This window comes from Triturus cristatus, chromosome 2_2 (genome assembly GCF_964204655.1).
Source record: "Triturus cristatus chromosome 2_2, aTriCri1.1, whole genome shotgun sequence".
In the NCBI taxonomy this organism is placed as follows: Eukaryota; Metazoa; Chordata; class Amphibia; order Caudata; family Salamandridae; genus Triturus; species Triturus cristatus.
The window spans coordinates 529183474-529189473 of record NC_140582.1 but is presented as its reverse complement, the minus strand read 5'-3'; positions in this window follow the sequence as shown (position 1 = coordinate 529189473).

The window sequence follows — 6000 nt, the reverse complement described above, 5'->3', positions numbered from 1 at the left end:
TTGTTAGACGCTCAGCAGGAGGTGGAGCCTTCTTTGTGCTGGCAGAGGCAGAGTCCTCAGCCTGGCCAGCAGGGGGTGGAGCCAGCATTGTGCTGGCAGAGGCAACTCAAACCCAGGGGCTACTCCTCCCACCCATCTAAAGCAGATCTCCCTATTCACCCTGCTGCTGACTCATCCAGACTCCTGGAGCCACCTAGCCCATCACATGACACCAGTCAGCCAATCTGCACACAGGCACACAGGAAGGTTAAACAGGAGAATAGCTACTTTCTAAAAAGTGCCATTCTCACACAGTGAATTTAAATACCATCTTGCTAAAAAGATGTATAATTAAATTCTAAACACAAAGATACCAGACTTGGATTTTCTATCTTGCCTTTAGGGGAAGATAGACATGTAAACAGCCTCCCCCATTCTGTCCTATGGGCAAGATAGCCTCTCAGCAGTGAAAAACGAAAATGGCTGTAATTCACTACCAGGGCATGTTACACACCTCAATACATGCCCTACCTTTCAGATACACTGCACCCAGCCCAGGGTGGTACCTAGGGCTACCATAGGGATGCCTGACATTTACAGAAAGGGAAGGATAAGGCCTGGTCAGTGGTTGCACTGGCCAGGTCGACATGGCAGTCCTGGACTGCACATAGGCACTGCAAGCAGGCCTAAGACATCATTTTAGGGCTACTCCTGTGGGTGGCACAATCAGTGCTGCAGCCCACTAGTAGCATTTGAATCACCAGCCCTGGCACACTCAGTGCACTTTACTAGGGGCTAACAGGGGAAACAAATATACCAATCATGGATAACCAATCAATATACCAATTTATACAGAGAGCATATGCACTTTAGCACTGATCAGCAGTGGTAAAGTGCCCCGAGTCCTATTGCCAACAACCACGGGTCAGAAAAAATAAAGGAGGAAGAAGCAAAAAGTTTGGGGATAACCCTGCACAAAGGGCCATTTCCAACAGAGAAGGACAACACAAACAACAAACCCTTGATAAATCTGTGCCTTGGGTGTAGTGGTGCATGGTGTCAGACTGACAGGGTGTTTCACCGTAGCAGTGAAGTGGATGTCAAATGAATAATGCTGCCTGGATTATGTTCCAGCGTGAGCTAGCCAGGTGCTCATCACTCGCTTGGGCTGATTTAAGATAGGATGCTAACTCCTGTCTTATCACTGTTAAGATAGTAGTATACCAGTGTGTTAGCGTTATTCTCTGTGCCTTTAAGTAGCTCATACAGTCATAATCTGCCTGATGTTTACTATGCACTGCAAAGAGAGACTGATTTGACCCAAAAAAGGGGGCAGAGAAGCAAAGATCACTCGTTGCAATGCATGAGTAGTTTGAAATGTCATTTTAGCTTTAGGAAAGTTGGAATAGGCTATCTGATTTTGAAAGTACAATGCTGTGCCTATCAACATTTTTGTTTTACAGCGTACTACTAATCATTTTTTTATCTTCATTTCTTACATAGGCAAACAAGGGCAAGAGGATATCCAAGGGTAAAGTGGCTTCTACCACCAGTGCCGCAAAGGGTGGGACTACCACCACCAGCGCCATAGCAGATGGTTCTGCTGGCCCCAGTAAGTTTTGTTTATTATTATTTTTACTTTTACCTCCCCTCCACTAGTAGAATAATTTGCCACTGTGTATTTATTTTATACTATCTACCTTTTTGCAGCTCCTCTGTCTAATGTTTGTTAGCCCTGCAGTACCCTGTTTTTCTATATTTCCTGTTTCTGCAGTTGACTTTCTCCTGTCTATAGCTTTCTTCTGCTCTCTTTTTTAGTAAGCTTTCCATGCCTCTCTGCTATAAGATAACAGATTTTCGGTACAGTGAAGAAGATCACATACCCAAGTAAACTATTGTGACCAAACATATTGGTTGATAAGGCGTTTTTAATCAAACAGCCAAAAAGAGAAAAAGAGGCCAATCTAATGGACACCTAATGTTGTCTTATTTATACAGTTTACCAGCAGTTACCATGACAGTGCAGCATGGCACAAAAGAAATGAGATCCTATTACCAACCAATACCATATGTCCTTCATTACCATTCCCTTCAACCTCTTTATTGCGCTTCACTCTCATCCTTTCATTGCCTTGCCCCTCCATTAGGATAAAAAGTTTTCGGTTGGCCTGACCACCTTTCTGTTTTTTTTTAATGTTGACAACCAACAAATCTCCCAAAGTGATAGTTTTGATAGAAAATACTTCTAACCGAACTGTAGTGAGGTATTGCTGTTGTACTTTGTGCAAAATAATTACTTAGGTGGTGAATCTGGTATTTTAAATAGCTAATTTTACCACACAGACCACCAGTGCTGCAGCCAGCACCAGCAGCCATTCAGGGAGTGGGACGCAGGAGGCCTACGAGGTTAGAGGGGGAGCAGTCTCAGCGGTAGCAGGTGTAGCGTCTTCCACAGCCTGGGCAGCCGCCAATAACTACACCACACAGGGAGCTTAGTATTACACATCTTTATTCGTGTATGTGTAACTATGAACTCAAAATTCGAAGGCAAGCTTTCATTGCGTTCCGCTTTGACACCTAAGTCACAGCTCTACGAAGTCGTTCGGAGCCATAAGGGTACCCTCAGACAACTCGCAAGAAACTACATCTCCTCCTCTGTTAAATACAAAATTGCAATGTCTTACAAAATCAGTATCTATATATACATGTACAATTACAAATCTTCAATCAACCTTCTTCGTGCTTGAAGTTTTCGACCTGATATGGTTACTGGAAGCTGGAAGCTGTCATCTTCAGTGTCAGAGATTTTCGGAAGACGGTGAAGAAGTAACAGCAGTCACTGAGTATTAAGGTTCAGTCTTTCCTTCACCATCTCGATCAGAAGACCGATGAATCAAATGACGAAAGTGAGAAGAGTCTCTTTTAACAGACTTTCCAGGACGCTGAGCAGTCACCATGTGTCCCTTGGTGGACAGCACATGGAAAGGTTCAGCATTATATGAAGCATCAGATTCCTTCTGCACATTTGTCAGGCGATCACTAGATCTCCTCTCTTAAATTCGATGTTCTTTGCGTGTCGCCTCTTGTCTGCATCGGCTTTCATTTTCATTTTCTGCTTGTTAGCCAAGTCCTTTGTAACAGTTGTGTTCTCATTTCCCTCTCTTTTGTTAGTCTATTGAGGTAACTTGGCTGTCATTGCTCTCTCAAACATCTGAGTAGCAGGACTTTTGCCTGTGGGCGAGTCAGGTTTTGAACGATAGGCTTGTAGGGTAGAATTCAATGCAGTTTTTAAACTGAGTATCTCAAGAGTGGCACGCTGTAACGCTTTCTTTAGCATACTCATAAAACACTCAACAAGTCTGTTGCACTGCGGCCATAAAGGTGTACTATTCTGATGCTTTATGTTCAAATGCTCCAGGAAATCCTTGAATTCCCAACTGCTAAAAGGGGAGTCATTATCAGACTTAAAAATGGCAGGATCGCCCCATGTTGCAAAGATGCCATCTAGTCTCTCAGTAATTAACTCATGAGTTTGGGATGAGAGATCTTCTATTAATGGAAAACGTCAGTATTCATCCACAATCACCAACAGATGATGTCCATTATCGAGTGGACCAAAGAAAACGAAAGCTACTCTATCATGCATGCTTAGGGAGTTCTGACATGTTAATAGTATGTTGAGTAATATTGGTAGAAAGGCAGATGACCGGCCTTGATTTCCTTTTCAACCCTCCCATCTAAGTATGGGAAATAAACTTGGTCTTGGAGAGCTCTTTTGGTGGCAACAATACCACAATGTCCTTTACTATAATTATTTTCTGCCACAGACTCTTCGGAATCAGGATTCTTGACCCTCGCAGTATAACTCCTCCTTGAGTTATGGACAGTTCATCTTTAATGTTTTTGTATTTTTTATATTCACCATCATTGGTGAGAGTTCTAGTGTGTCAGTTCCATGACTGATGAGCATTTATATCTTTCAATTTCAGCATGTCACTATCATGGCTCATGGCCGTGATAATCTGGGCTAACGATATAGCTGCATGTGTATTTGACTTTGCAATGAAATTAATGTAGGCTTCAGACGTCTTGGATGGAGTATCCTGACCCCGTACAGGCACTCTGGAAAAGCAGTCAGCAGGGTTTTGATCTTTCCCTGGATGATGCACAACAGCATAATTGTACTCTTGAAATCAAAGTCCCCACCTTTCAATGCAAGAAGGCATCATTGCTTGCCAGTAAAGCTTGATGATCAGTTACCAGCGTAAAAGGCTTTCCGTACAGGAATACTTGGAAATGTTCACAAGCCCATACCATGGCTTAACTTTCTTTCTCAAGCTGTAAGTAGGCACATTCTGTATGGGACACACATCTACTGGCATATGCCACAATATTAACAGAGGTTAATGTCTAATTGAAGAAAGTATAAATAGACATACAGCAGGAATTGAACATAGAGCTTTCAAAAAGTAAACCGTGTTGTACAATATGAGTGCACGTAGCATGTTCATTGTATCAGTAGGTGATGGATTTGTTTGTATTATAGATATACCCCTGAAGAAGGGTTTTTCCCAAAATGCAGTGGGTGATTTCCAATAAAGCGTGATTTGTGGAAACATTCAACGTTCCTCTGCCTATTTGAATAATAGTGAATGGAAAGGAAAATTAGTAAAATGAATTGAAGACAACAAAGGATTAAAGAGGATGAATTATAATGGATAAAATGGTGGAATAAGTGAAGAGTTTTATGAATTTAATTCATTGGATTTGTTTTGAGATTGGCTGTGCAGCTTGATGGGGATTGTAATGTGGTGCCCGCGTGTTCTTACAATATGCCTTTGAGCATTTGGGTGTTAGCTTTGCTGTGCAAGGATAGTGCCTAACCCGATTGGGCTAGCATCAACAACAACCTCTGTATGAAGCTTTGGATTGAAGTAGGCCATTTCAGCAACAGTTTCAATGGATTGTTTAATTTTCTTGAAACTTCTCTCACATTCTTGTGACCACTTAAAAGGAAGATTTTTCTTTGTTAACTATCATAATGGAACACTTATAATAGCAAAGTCTTGTATGTATCTTGAACAGTAACTGGCCATCCTAAGAAACAAACGTATCATAGAAACATCTTGTGGAAGATCTGCGTTCAACAGTGCTTTTACTTTTGCAGGATCAATTGCCATACCCCCATCTGAAAAGATATGGCTAAAGAACTTAAACTTTGCCTTGTGACACTCACATTTGTCTGCCTTCAATGTCAAACCAGCATCATTTTGTAAACAACATACTTGTGTGAGTGCTTTACCATGCCCCTTCTATATAGCTCGGAAAATCAATATGTGATAGCTATAATGGAATGCATTCACAACAGGCTGTATGACACATTGAATGACATCTTAGAAAAGTTCTGGAACAAAAAATACACCAAAATTGAGTCTCGAAACAGCCCAACATTTGTAGAAGAGGTTGGGATGTACCAGCAAACTTGTATGAGTTTCAACTGATGATAACCTTTATTTAAATCAAGTCGAGAAAAGACAATTGCACCATTCAGTTGCATTATCGTATTAGCAATGTGTTGACCTGACTGTCATTCTGGTTCAACTGCTTTGTTTGCTTGATACATGTCAATGCATAGGCATACAGCTCCTTAACTGTCCTTTGTGGTCACTACCACTATGGGAGAAAGCTATGGTGTCAGACCAGTTGAACGCTCAATAATGTCATGCTTAAGCAACGATTCAAGTTCTTTTTCAACAGTGTTTTGTAAATAAAAAGCAATTCATCTATGTCTGTGAGCAATAGGATAGACATCTTCATTAATATGCAACTTTACTATCATAGTCTTAAGTTTTCCCAAACCATGAAACAATGAGGGGAATTGACTTTCTATTTTGTGATGAACATTAGTTTTCTTGTGTTTCATTGTCACCACAAATGAACCTTGACTTTTTATGGGCGTCGATGCAGCCCATGTAGGCACTTTGGTCTTCAATGGTGTAAGTCGTGGTAATGGAGATAGTT